The sequence below is a fragment of the Columba livia genome, chromosome 2, assembly GCF_036013475.1.
Source record: "Columba livia isolate bColLiv1 breed racing homer chromosome 2, bColLiv1.pat.W.v2, whole genome shotgun sequence".
Taxonomy (NCBI): Eukaryota; Metazoa; Chordata; class Aves; order Columbiformes; family Columbidae; genus Columba; species Columba livia.
The window spans coordinates 17,037,636-17,051,026 of NC_088603.1; the positions used below are offsets into that span (position 1 = coordinate 17,037,636).

The window sequence follows — 13,391 nt, forward strand, 5'->3', positions numbered from 1 at the left end:
TGCAGAGCCCTTCTCTGTCGTTAATCTGACATTCTTTAGTTTGAAGCTGGAAGGTTTCTATTTTCCATGTGTTTCTTACCCACAAACAGCAATAGTGTTTCTGGACAGAATCAGAACTTTTAAAGTAACACAGACAAAATGCTTCAGCTCATGCAAAGAAGTGTAGCTGAATACTTTTTGGCAGGACACAATTCTCATTGTCACTAGCCAAGACTTAATGTCTTGACTGTGTGGATCAGAGTGACTACTCATAATAGTACGTCCTATTTTTACTTAAAGACATGGGCTGGAGTAACTTAGCATGTAGGGTCCACGCCACAAAAAAAGCCATTATGTTCAACTCTTGACAAAAAAAAACCCTCTTAATAGATGCAAGAGTCCTTTGGCACAGATCCAGCAGCAGACTAAGGCCATAATTCGTAATTCTCAGGCAATTATGAAATTACCAAACAGCACAGATCTCCCTCTAACATAACAGGTTTTTTTCATCTCCTTTGCAACTGTACATGGTTCAAAACAGCCACCAAAACCGAAATAACCCCAAAGATCTCTTTGACTGCTGTGTAAATATGGGAATAAGAATAAACACCAAGAGGGGCGGCAGTTGATGTGATGCCACAGCCTGGTTCAAGGGGCCGGCACTGAATGGCAGCCGGTGCCCGGTCCCAGCGCAGGGGACGGCAGCAACGGGCGCTACATCCCGGGGAGCGGCTCCGGCGAGCGGCACCGGCAACTTCCCGGGACCGCTGCTTCACCCGGCTCCCCGGGGAGCCGGGCCCTGCGCTGGGCTCGGGCTGTGGGCAAGATACACGGGGGCGAAGAGAGGAACGAGCAGGTGCAAAGCGGCCGGAGCAGCGCTGGGAACCCGAGGGATGTGTCCCCCCGCTGCCGCCCATCACCGCCCCGCGACATCCCCAAGCACACCCCGTCCTCCTCCTCCCGCTGCCCGCTATCCCCCTGCCCGACCTGCCGGGACTCACCTCTCCAGGCAGCCGCCGCAAGACCCTGGGGTGGCGGCTGGGGCCGCCGCGCTCAGCGGCCGCGGCAGCCGGGAGGCGCCGAGCCCGCGGCGGGACGGGGGGGGCGGGACGGGGCGAAGCCGGCCCCGCCCTGCCCGCCCCCTCGGTCCGTCCCACCTCCCCCGCCCGGACCGCGGGCGGTTCCTTGCGCTTCGCGGCCCGGCGGCGGGGCAGCGTGCGTGCGGCCCTGGAAGTGGCTCCAGGCGGCAGAGCCCGCCCGTCCCGGGCTGCTCCCTGCGCGCCCAGCTGGGAGGCCGGCTCGGAGAGAGAAGCCAGAGGGGCCTGGGCCAGAAGCCCGCCCCGGGAACACGCTCCTGTGGCGGGCAGGTTGTCTTCTCCGACAAGTTGAACAGGCACCTTCTGGCCCTTTGCTCCTTGCCTGACCTAAGCGCATGGCTCAGCTGAGAATAAAGGCATCAGCTTTCTCAGCATGAAGACAACCTGCAGACGGGGGCCACCAGGGACAGGGAGGCACTGGAGGAGACCCTCTCAAAGCTGGTTGTGCCTGCTGCCACCTGGCCGCACACTCGAAGGGCTCATCCTCCCCATTGTTTTCACTGGGACATCTGCAAGTGTTTTTAAAGCATTGCTTGTTGCCAGCATCTCCACCTCTCTCCTGCCCGTCATTTATTCAGATGTTAGAAACAAGTAAATAATTTGCAAATCTGTTTTGATTTAATGAGACTCTCAAAAGGGAATATTTGTGAATCATTCACTTCACCAATTGCTTGGGCCCATCAACTGCTCACCATGTCTTTAATGACTTTCACCCTAGGCTATCAAAAAGTGCTTTACACATGTTCATAAACTGAAGTCCTATTCAATATGTGCTCTAGTTAATAGTGGGAAAACTAGGCCAGTGAAGTTATGTGGTGAGTCTAAGGTCAGGGGAGAAGTCCACAGGAGAGGCCAGAACTGACTGCAGGTTTCCCAGTGCCCCCGTTTCGTAGAACACTGGGAGTAGCTGTCATTGACCCACTTTTCCGCAGGCGTCTTCTCCTTTCATGCTCCAGCAGCGAGGCTCTGGACCTGCAGCCGCTGACACATGAAGCGCTGACCAAGGGCAATGCCACCAGGAGCAGGGGGACCTCCAGTAGGACCCCGTGCCAGCATCTGTTGCCCTGTCCCTACAGGGTACCTGTGGAGTTCTCTGTGGCTTTTGTGATTGGGAAAACTTGTAGCCGGCATAGTAGAAAGTTTAGGTTTTGTCACAAAGCAGTTTCCTGTGGGTGTGATGGTAGCACGAGTTTCCATCAAGGAAGCCATGCTGGCACAAGTTACGGTTTATTATTTAAATCTCTTGACTCTGACAGGCAAATTGGGAGTTGTGGGTTTTAAAAATACCTGTCTCTACTGTCTTGTATGAAAACAATTCCAGGATTATTTTCTCATCTGCGCGTCTGCAGCTCTGAGCTGTTTGCCCTCCTTGGTTGTAGGAGACAGTCCTGTTTACATCCCTCCTTCCCAAGCCAAAAATGTTTTGCTCCCTGTTGGGTAGTTATGGTGCACCATACAGAGCAGCTCCTTGCTGCCAGAGCTCTCGGCTCTCCCTTGGGAAAACTGCTGTGGCACTGGCTTCAGGGAGTGGGAAGAGTGGGGCACAGGCTGGAGCTGCCACTCCAGTGAAGGAAATCTGGATCATTTACTCGACAATGTCAAGGTGAAGGGAAGGGACACATTTTTGTCTTCAGGAGGCTGCAGCCTGCAGAAGGTACGATTAAAGCACAGAAGACAGCACACCTCAGAGCTGCCTCTCTGCCTCTGGGGGTTCTTTTTGTTGCACCTCTTCTGAGAGCACTTTGTGGGCTGTGAAGGGAGGTGTAGCCCTTGGAAGGAGGCACTTCAACAGATTTGTTTGGAGTCCTGCAGTCACTGAAGATTTCCCTCAAGTCAAGTCAAAGGGTCTTGACCTGAGAAACAGAGCTTTCCTTCTGAAAAAAAAAAAAAGCAGCCACTTCTGCTTGTAGCTCTCCTGTTACAAAACAAAACCTGGAAACCTGAGCTGAAGTTAGCTCCACGGTCAGACACCAGAAAACAAATTGCATGATTTTTGAGATAATCTGAGGGATCTCCTGGGCTGGATTCACAATTAACGACTGATGGTGACTGATAGCCCCAAGTCACATCCAAGTGGGATTGCTCAGTGGGTGGTGTAATGCATGAAGCCATTATTCTGCAGTTTGGGAAGTCTGAGTGCCATGCTCCTTGGTGGCAACGCAGCTTTCAGGGACTCTTTCTACTCCTGCTACATCTTGCTCTCTGCCTGTTAGAGTGAAAACTCTTTGGGCAGATGTTGCTTCTGGTTTTGCCTAAGGTCAGTGCCCAGATCAATGAGGCTGTAGTCTCAGGTGGCTATTGCAGTGCAGACTATGACTACCAGAAGGGCCAGGATGAAGAATAGAAAAGGTGTCAGGAAAGCAAGTCTGCTTTTTCATGGTCAGAGTGAATGTATACAACTGACGGAGCATTGCTCCTCTGCAAAGCCCATGGTCCTGTGGCCACCTAGGGAGATCTTCCTCTCCCAGCTCTTTCCAGAGAAGTGGATTACAGCCTGACAATCTTCAGTTTAGATTTTCAGCCTCAAAAAGGCTGCAAGTACTAAACATGGCTGCAAGAAAAGTGTACAAATGGGGTTTGTGGAAGAGAAAAAAGTGCTGAAGCCTCTGCCCTGCCAATGAGGACTCCTGAGGTACGTGAAAATCAGTGTGATGGGACAGGGTGATATGATGGGGCAACTGAGGAAAGAGCTGTTATTGCTTTGCATGGCTTGTAGGGCGTAAGGAGAAGGGCGAAGAAACCATGAATCAAATGTCATCAGTAGCTGTGTGCGGCAAAGGTGTGTCTGGACAGGAGCATGGAGGGGCTGCACAAACCCAGCAAGCAGTAAAGCTGTCCCCTGTGTCGCAGTGGTCGGGTTCAGACCAGTGTCCTGTGGGACATGGTGGAGCTGGTCCACGTGCTGGGGCAGTCAAAGAATGCCAGGGCTTGGCTCCTCAGGAGATGAAGAGCAGCGCCTGCAAGTCTGAGTGAGTGGCCGTTATGGACAGAAATCCTGGAAAACAGAAACACACGAACACAAGAGAGACAGGCCAGATGGGGGAAATACTGATGAATTAATGCACAGGGAAGGGAAAAGGAAAAACACAGGCATGCTGCACGCCAGCCAGCTCTTCAGCAACAGCACTGCTGCATGCCATTGCTGTGTGATGAGTGAATGGGAAGTCCTGCTCTGCTTGGTGCAAGTTATTGCTGCTTTATGCCTTTATAATTCTCCCTGAACTTAAAAAGTCCCTGATCAGGACTCCTCTGTTTATGTTTTATGTCCCATCATTAGTGTTGCTGCTCAGGGCCAGAGCTGTCCTGCCATTCCTACCAAGCTTGTTGCAGGCTTGGAGCCTCATTTCTGGAGGTGATCCTACATTCGTGGTTTTCACATTGAAATCAAACAGATTTTTTCATAATTTGGTGTGGTTTGAAGTGACTAGGTGCATTAATTATCCCCTGAAAGACTGTTAACAGTTTCTGTCTTAGATCCAGTTGCCGGGAGTGTATTCAGGAACATACACTGAAATCACCACATACCTGAAGTTTACCATAACTAACTAGCCACAGATGTGCTATTAAACCCGTGCTTATTTTTTCCTCTTGTCTGTCCTATATAGCACGTTACAGCCATCATATATTAAACTTTCTTAGAACAGATGCTAGTCATAAACAAAGCAGCTATTACCGTTTTGCAAGAAAACATGACACATTACCTATCCTGTCAGTAACCACCTGTTTATAGAATCAGCGCCTCTTTTTAGTTTGAAACAGAGGAGCTTCAGATATTTTATAGCTACATCAAGGGAAACATTAAGCACTGCCATGGAGAGGAGTTGTTTTCATTTGACAGTTCTTTGGTGCTTCTTTAGCTCTATTTTGACCTGGTATTTGGGTATGCGGGTCTTGAACTACTTTATCGCTTCCTAAGCATCCCAAAGAAGCAGATAGGATGGGTGTGGGTCTGTATCGAACAGAGGGAAATAGCTCACGGTGTCGGGTGCTGAGCACTCTGCATGGATGATTTAGTCCGCAGCAGTTGGTGTCTGTGCAAGGTGTTGGTCCACGGGCCGCTGGGAAGGAGTAGTAGTTCGGTGCACTAATGGAGCGTTTTTTCCTTTAATGTAAGGGCTCAGCTATCAACTCTGTTAGATGTACCTCAGAGTCCTAAAATATGACACATGAATGTGTGGTGGAGGGGAGGGAAAAAATGGGGGAAAAAAGCTAAACAATAAAAGAGTAGTCAACATGGAGGAAGTGTACACACATACTGTGTGTGTGAAGACACCTGAACGTTGTGAAGACTGCTGAAAAGACTGAGGTGTGGCACACAAATTACCCTTCAGAATTTGGCTGGTTTACATTTGGGAAAATTAGGTAGTGCTCCCAAAACTTTTGAAGTTTCCTTTGCACTTTTTAAAGTGTTAAGTATTGTTAAAATAATCCTTATAGTTTTTCATTCAAGGACTTGGCTCAGGGTACTCAGCAAATGTTAATGAGTTTCTCATCATAACACCCAGGAGAGATGGGAGGTTATCACAGTAATTAGCCCCGTCGCCAGGCTAAGGAACAGAACAGTTAGGCCTCGTTTTTCAGGAGAGTGTCCTGACCAAAATATTTGTGCAGTCGTTCAGCTGAAAAGCCCTTGAGAAGGGTTAGGAGCTCCAGCTGGCCACCCAGCAAGGTGTCGGGACTGGGGATGGAGAGGGTCATCCCTAAAGGTAGGGTAAGATGAAAGGGGAATAGTGACGCAGTAGCAAAGCACACTGGTGCTGGATATGTCCTGTTTTTCCTAGTTTAAAATTTGCTTGCTTACTACTCTAGAGAAGGCTAATCCCTGCATTCACTTAATAATGTAGATTTGATGCATTACGTACAAGGGTACATGAACGGTACAATACAGATCTTATCACAGGTCCATCGATCTCCACGAAGGTACCTATGTAGTCCAAGCTGTGATGGCCTGTGATAGTAATTTTTGCTAGTGATGTGAGCTTCAGTCATTAAGGAAAGAAGTGTTGTACACACTGGGAAGTGAGGTCATGGCTGAAATGCATCCAGACAGGAAGGGGTCTTTTTCCAAGCACAGGCAGGGTTTTAGCTTGATTTCTCTAGTCAAAAAGAAGGGGCTAGCAAGACTTGTGGATCCTATTAACATTACTATGTGGACTGGTGCTGATGGAAAACACACTTCAAATAAGGCAAAAGAAAATCACACCCTGGTTAGATCTCATGTGTTTTCACGAGATGTGGGTGACCTCCAGGCAAAATGCCCACTTCACCCTGACTTGTGAGCAGTCAGCCGCTACCAGCCAACACTCAGCAGCCTGTTGGGTCATGCTCGACATCCAGGGTAGGTCTAGTCGAACAATAGGGTGCACCCTGTCCTCTCACTGAATTTCGTGCTACACCTCAGCACGGTCCAGGTGTGACTCCAGGTTTAGTGTGGCAAGAGCGGATACTGACCTGTTGGTGTTAGAGCGAAGGTTGAGAGCAAACTCAGGGTGTCCACAGGCGTCAGCTAAAAATTCTTTGCCTTTTTCATGAAACTAATTGCAAACCGACTTCGAAAAAAAGCAACTTCAACTTCAGCTGCAAACATATTAGCAATGTAGGTAATTTAACTCACAAACACACAGCATGTGCTGAGTGGCTCTTTATCTGGAAGAACAGAGTCTGAAATAGCCAGGCACCTGGGGGAGGAGATGCACAAGGGGCAGGGTGATGAAGGTATGTGAAGTAATGTAGAAACAGGAGCGGCAGTTTGGGAATGTCTCCTCCCTTTCCTGAACATATATGTATAAGCAATTACCTGGAAGGTGGCAAATACAATACTGATAGAAGGATTCTTATTTATTTTCACTGATACTGTGAAAATCACTGCTGTAAGATACACCTGAAGCCCTGAGGTTCATAAGGAACAAGCAAAAATATATACTGACCAGAAAAAAACATATAGTTATGGCAGTAAATGTCAATAAATAGAGTCTGGAGGGGTTACACTCTTCAAAGCTTTGGCCAGGCTGTAATTATGGGCAAAATGAAGGAAACCTGCCCCAGAGCAGGTTACCCACTTCCCCCAGCCCCGGTCAGAGCTGCTTAGCGAGGCTGGGAGGTGCTGGGGAACCTGCGCACAGCCAGGCAAGGACATGCAGCAGGACAGGGCTTTGGGATGGTGACTGTAGGCTGTGGGCCAGCTGTTGGCATCATAGAGATGTAGGAGATAAACACAGCTTCAAAATCGAGAGTCCATCCTTCCCACAGCAATTGCCGTGGTTTGAGCGGCGTGGCTTTGGGAACGGCTCATGCTGGAGCTTCTGGGAAAAGCCATTCCTCGGGGAGCGCAGGTTTGTGCTGGGGAGGGGGGAGCATTGCTGAGATGATGCGTTTTAATGCAAAACCACAGCACACAAGGAAAAGGCTGTTTTTATAAATGCTCTGTGGCATAGTTCCTATTAGCTCCATAAGGACTTAAATAATAGCTATTTAAATTTAACTTAGAGAGTTCAGCTTTTAGCTGCGGTAGCATTAAATTTTGAATCATATATTTCAAAGGGCAGAACTGTCCTTTCTGAAATACTGTCTCCCTCCTGTAGATCTACATGAGCTGGTTTCAAGAGATCGAGGGGACAAAACTATCTGTAGTAGGTTGCTTGATCTTTTTTGTAAGAGAAGTTGAGCACAGGAGCAAGGGCAGAGCATGAAGAAAGGCTTGTCTGTAACGAGTCTGCTCAAAAAGTTCAACAAGAGTTTGCAAGACCCCTTCATGCCAATGCATTCCCACAAAAAGCCTCACCCAGAAAGCTGAAATTACAGTCCTTCTCCATTAAAGAGAAAAAATGTGAGAATGGCTTGTAATTTTTGAACCAAAAAAGCTATGTTTATTTTCCAAAGAACAGCCCCTTTAAGATGTGATCATCATCCAGGGTTAAAGAACAGCAAAAAGCCCACAGAGGGATGGGCCCTTGGTGGCTTAACACCCAGCACCGGGCATCTGTCTCCTCAGGCGGGGGGACACTCCTGTTATCTAGCTGATATATACCAGAGCGTCACGGCTTTCTGTATCCAAACACATCTTGACATTGGAGATTACACAGATCCCAGAGCCCTGGAGAGAGGCCAGGGACGTGCACCCGCCCCGGAGCAGCTCACCACCACGGGAGCCGGCAGAGGCCATGTGGAGCATCGTTATCAGAGAGCAGTGACATGTCATGGACATCTCAAACGGGCCTTGGGGTCAAAGGATTAAGGTTCAAATCCATTCTTCATAGAAAAAAAATCTCTTCCAAATGCTTGGCTTAAAGCTATGAAATAACACAGGGAGTGTGCTGTTATCTGTGGGGGTGGTACAGACCCACCTCTGCTTCAAGTGGGAATCCGAAAAAATAAAAATATAGCTGTGCAGAACATCCCTGTTGCACAGACTGATGCTTGCCAAGCTGCTTTCCTTCCCCCTCACACCTGCTGATGGACAGGTTTAGAGGAGCGAGTGGGGACGTGTCGTTAGACCCACAGTAATAAACTTGCCATATGCATGTATGTTTTAGTCTTTAATTTAACTCTAATTTGCTCCCATATTATTTTACAACAGGGTATGCAGTTCTGCAGAGACTGCTGTCATCCCCATTTCTTACCTGCTCTCCACTGGAATTGCTTTTAGAGGGGCTGGAGAGGAGACACTTTTTTGGAAAACTACTTTTGCCAAGAGCTTATCTGAGCAGCATCACAGAAACATGGTTTTGCTTGATAACCTTTAAAGTTATAGCAACTGTGCAAAAGATTGCAGCACCAACACCAGAAAGTCAGCCTGCACCATAAAGGTTTGTAGGTCTATAGGGATTGTATGTGGGTTTGAAAGTCATTGAAATCTATTAATTATCTTGTAGAAGTTGATACTGAAATTCCACAGTGCTTTTCCTGCCAAGCTGAATTCTTCCGTTTCCCGCCTTTTGTCTAGGACTAGAGGGAAAATGGAACCAAGCACCAATATAATAGAAGATTTTGATTAGGCAAAGCCTCATTCAGATTAATCAGAAGGTATCCATGTGCATTTTACTAGGTTATTTTGGTCTGAGGCCACCTTCTGTACAATTTTATGCAGCCCCCTGATTCACTAGAGGGCTCTCAGACTCATCAGTGGAAATTACACCTATTTACACCCTATTTTCTGTGCTTTGGATTAGAAACAGCCACCATGGAAGCCTTAATTTATCACACCCTTTCTTTCGCTGGCTCAAGCTTCACCACCGATATTTGGGCACATTGCAGTGCTGTGATACAGAAGTGTCACACAGGCTCCCATTCAGAGACAGGCTGGTTAAAGACCAGGGGCATTTGTACCACACACACTCTTTAATCACATCGCCGCTGTGCCCAAACCCGGTCATCCCCACAGGCATGTCCCCACCCTGGGAGGTCCCACATCCCCCTGCCCGGGCTGGAGGGGACCTCCCAAGACCTCCCTTCACCTCACAAAGACCTGAACCTAGAAGGAGGCCCTTTGTTCAAGCTGTTTTGGAGAGCCTTGTCTGTCCTCAGGAAGGGTCTGGGAGAAAAGCAGCCAGCCAGCCTCCAAATGAACTGCTGTTTGAAAGGAGGTTAAACCCTCTTCTGTACATGCAACTTATAGTCAGGCAGACAACATTAGAGGAGCCAAGCTGCATCCACTCGAAGTAGAAAGTTTAAATAGAAATGAGTCTTCTTAATTCAGGTCTGCCTGTTGTGCCCTGCAGGCAGTGTGCACCTGCGACTGTGTGTCCTCCAAAGTCACAGTGCACTTGCCCAAGGTGAAAAATGGCACATACAGCCTTAAATTTAATTTCCATCATTTCTAGAAGAGCCTCTGTTTTTCTTCTATTGAACATGACCATAGTGGTCATGAGCAGCACCAGAAACCATGTAAATACTTGACACACCTCAGCAAGGAAATGGAAGGGTGAGTTGTGAAGCTCAGAGTGTAGCTCAGGTCCTTACAAGCGGCCACTCATATTTAAGGAAAGAAGCAAACAACCACGACAGGAATGACAATACTACTGTAAGCTGCTGTCCTCTTCTACCTGCTGGGAGCCACCTTCCTCCCTAACAGGGATGGTGGGAGCTGAAAATCTGTTTCAACACCATCAGTGGTACTAGCATGGCTGGTTTTCTGGAGTGCACTAGGCCGATGGTTTTGCAGTGAAGCCAGTGAGGAAAGCTCTGCTGAGGGATGTTTCCTTGTAGAAGTGATGAAGGAAAGGGCTTGGGGCAATGACACCATAACCCAATACAGCTGTTTCTGCAGTCATCATTTGTTCACATCCTAGGATGCATTAAAAGAGCAGCTTGGAGCATTTCTGTTGCTGCTTATCCTCTGACTGGGCTGTTGTTAATGCAACACTCACTCAATGAAGTGTTTGGGATGAGGTCCAAAAAAGCACTTAGGTGCCTAAATCTAAGACAGCAATTCACAACTGCCTAAGGACTTAGGTTCCTCCTTTTATACAGCCCTTCCCAGAACCTCTTTAAAGACTTGGACTTCTGCAATGAGGGTGACTCTGGGTTCTGCAGCTTTAGCTGGGCTTGGCCACCAGAGCCTGCCTTCTGCCTCTGTGCCATCCAGCTCTGCAGGCGAGGTGGCTGTTTGGGGTTGCTCAGATGCTCTGTGGCTCTACCCTGAATTCTCCAGCCATGGCTGGTGCTGCCCTTCCCCATGGGCACAGCCACCATAGAGGTGGTGGTGCTGTCTGGCTCTGTGCAGCCAGAGAGTCATGACGAGCGTGTCACAAGGGTGACAAGGAAAGAGGCTGCCTCTAGCCTGGCTGGAGTACATTGTCCCCCATGTAACACTCCCAAAGAGGGGTGCAGGATAGATGTGATGAACAACACATCATTGCAGAAAACGGATGTCTGTCTTCCATTGCTCTTGCTGGTGGCCTGACAGGGAACAGTGGAGCCAGGTGGACTCTGCAGTCTGGTGGCTGCTGCCGGTGTGGAAGCTGGGTGGGTCATGGGATGCCAGGCTCAAAGCTACTCATTCTGTCACCTGTCTGTAAAGCTGTACGAGAACTACCTAAAGTCATTCCTAACATGGTATAGAATTCCTCCATTTACCAACTCTCCTACTACATTGCAGAGTATGTCTATCCATCTGCCTCTTTCCTCAAGATAGAGCTCAAAATCATTACAGAAATCTGTTTATCAAACTTCTGTGACTTACGGGGAGTGAGAGAGTGCACAGTTGTTCTTCTGTTACAGCTTGTTCACCTTGCTCCTGGAAAAGCTGATTACCTCCTGGGAAGCTGTCTGGGTAGGGGACAAGCTGGGGCGCGTGTGCTGGGAATGCCTGAGTTGGGATGGCAGCACCCCTTCCCGCAGCCCGAGGATCTGTCTGGGTGAGCTGACAGACACCTTTCAACCACGTTCACATGTCTTGCCATGAGATCTTTAAGCTTTGTCAGGTTTCTTCTCTTGTCTGACAAAGCAGTTAGGGGTCTGTGTAACAGACACTTGCACTTTTCCAATGTGTGTCTCAGGTAGGGCTCTACACACACAGGCTGTTTTTCTCATTAAGCCCTTTGGTTCCTGCAGTTTACCTAAATCCTTGCTGGACTGTAAAAGGCTTAATCGATGTAACACATTCACTCCTGATGATGTCAGGGAGACACTGTGCCAATCTAACAGATGAGCTGATCTGATAGCTGGTAAATTTGGGATGACAAACAAGGTTTATCATGTTAAACCAGATGCCGTCAGCACCCTTCAGTCCTGTAAAAATGCTCTAATTCTTCAAAAAGCTATTACTGAGACATATAAGGAAAACATGAGATCTGAGCTCCTTCCCGTTGCAGCCTTCTGCTGCTGGCTCCTCTTCCTACAATCAGGAGAGCCTGATGTGGAGGCATGTTTCTGAAACGATCTCAAAGATTAGATTCTGTGTCTTCTCTGCCTACATGTGTCCTCAGCATGAAAACTACAGAGCAGCAGAAGAGAGAAGATGAAGGCTACTGTGGGATGGAAAATTAATCTCCTGTGGATCTGTCCATGCATGTGTATCTGGCTGGGCCCTGTACTTCAGCCATACTGCAATCTGTATTTCAAAGGGACCATCATTCTTCCTCAAACTGATGGTGCTGGCAGAGCAGTAGAGCTGGCAAGTGAACTTTCAGGAATGTCTGTATCCTTCACAATCCATGTGAAATAGGTCCAAGTAGTAATACTCTTGGAGAGCCAGATAGACTTTGTAAAGGTTGGAAGCAGCAAAGCACGCTATTAATAAAACAGTCACAGTGCCCTTGGATTTGTTGTGATTGTGATAATTATAAGCAGAAGTTTTCTTTTGTCTAAGCCAAAGTCTTTGTTGCTTAGAGCTGTCAGAGGCAGATGAGTAAGAGGGCTTCATTCAAGGGACAGCGGTGTCCGATCCAGCGAGTCCCATCAGTCCACTTCGGTGATTTCAGTGGAAGAGCAAAGAGGTGAGGTTGCCCGAGGGCCCTCTCTCCCATCCACTGTTAACACTAGTGCAGCTCAGAGTAGCTTACCAAAGGTGTCCTGGCTTAGGGAAAAAAAATGAATTTTTCTGGATGTGTACAAGCATACCCATGACCATATACAATGGTAAAAGCTAGTATTACATAAATTGTCATATTTATTATACTATTAATGCTGGCTTATTTTAAGAGAGTAGCTTCAACAGGGATAAATAAAGGGCATATTCTCAAAATACTGGGAACCAGATAGAAAAGAAGAATCTGCTCATAAGTGTCTTTTTTATCCTCAGCCAAATGTTATGAAACTAAGTTGGTGCCTTCTGGCAGTATGAGCCTGCTTAGGAGGGGAGGGTTTGTTCTGATAACAAATAAAATTTCCCTACACGTTTTCAACTGTTAAGTCTCAGTCACTACCATTAAGAATCAAAGTTTTTGTTCTCCGGAGACCCAAGCACCCACCATTTCACTTCATTTGCAGTTGAACAGGTTTACAATTTACACTATGATGTATCTTTTAAAATAAATCCTGGTGGAATTAACCAATATTAAATTTCAGGTGCAGCGGGAAAATATACAGCAAAGCACATTTATGCTAGAGACAGAATTTTGTGCCTAGGTATGCTGCAGTGGATATTGCTGAAAAGGGCAGCTTTTCTGCAAAGTTCTGTTAGATCCCCTCAGCAGGAAACAATTATCTGTAATACCTATTTCCACAGAATTTCGTAAATCCTTCCCTACAGGGATTTCACCTTTCATTGTTTCTCCTGCACAGGACAGAAAATCTAACTGCAGTGGTACAAAATCAGATTTTAGCCATTTTTTTTCAGCCTCTGGCATCTGAAGGGAACAATCTCATCTCTGATTA

The 13,391-nt window shown here is 47.5% G+C and overlaps 1 protein-coding gene across 4 annotated transcripts in view; it reads right to left on the minus strand.

The window, feature by feature from the left end:
- The window catches only part of JCAD (junctional cadherin 5 associated), a 62,664-nt gene that overhangs the window by 29,191 nt on the left and 20,082 nt on the right, over nucleotides 1-13,391 (minus strand). For 2 of the 4 annotated variants that reach the window (XM_065050654.1, XM_065050651.1), the window contains exon 1: nucleotides 981-1,136. The exons of the other annotated variants lie outside the window; for them this stretch is intronic. The gene's annotated coding sequence lies outside the window, so the exon portion shown is untranslated. Of the gene's footprint in view, nucleotides 1-980; nucleotides 1,137-13,391 lie in introns of those variants that run through there. 4 annotated transcript variants of the gene reach the window in all.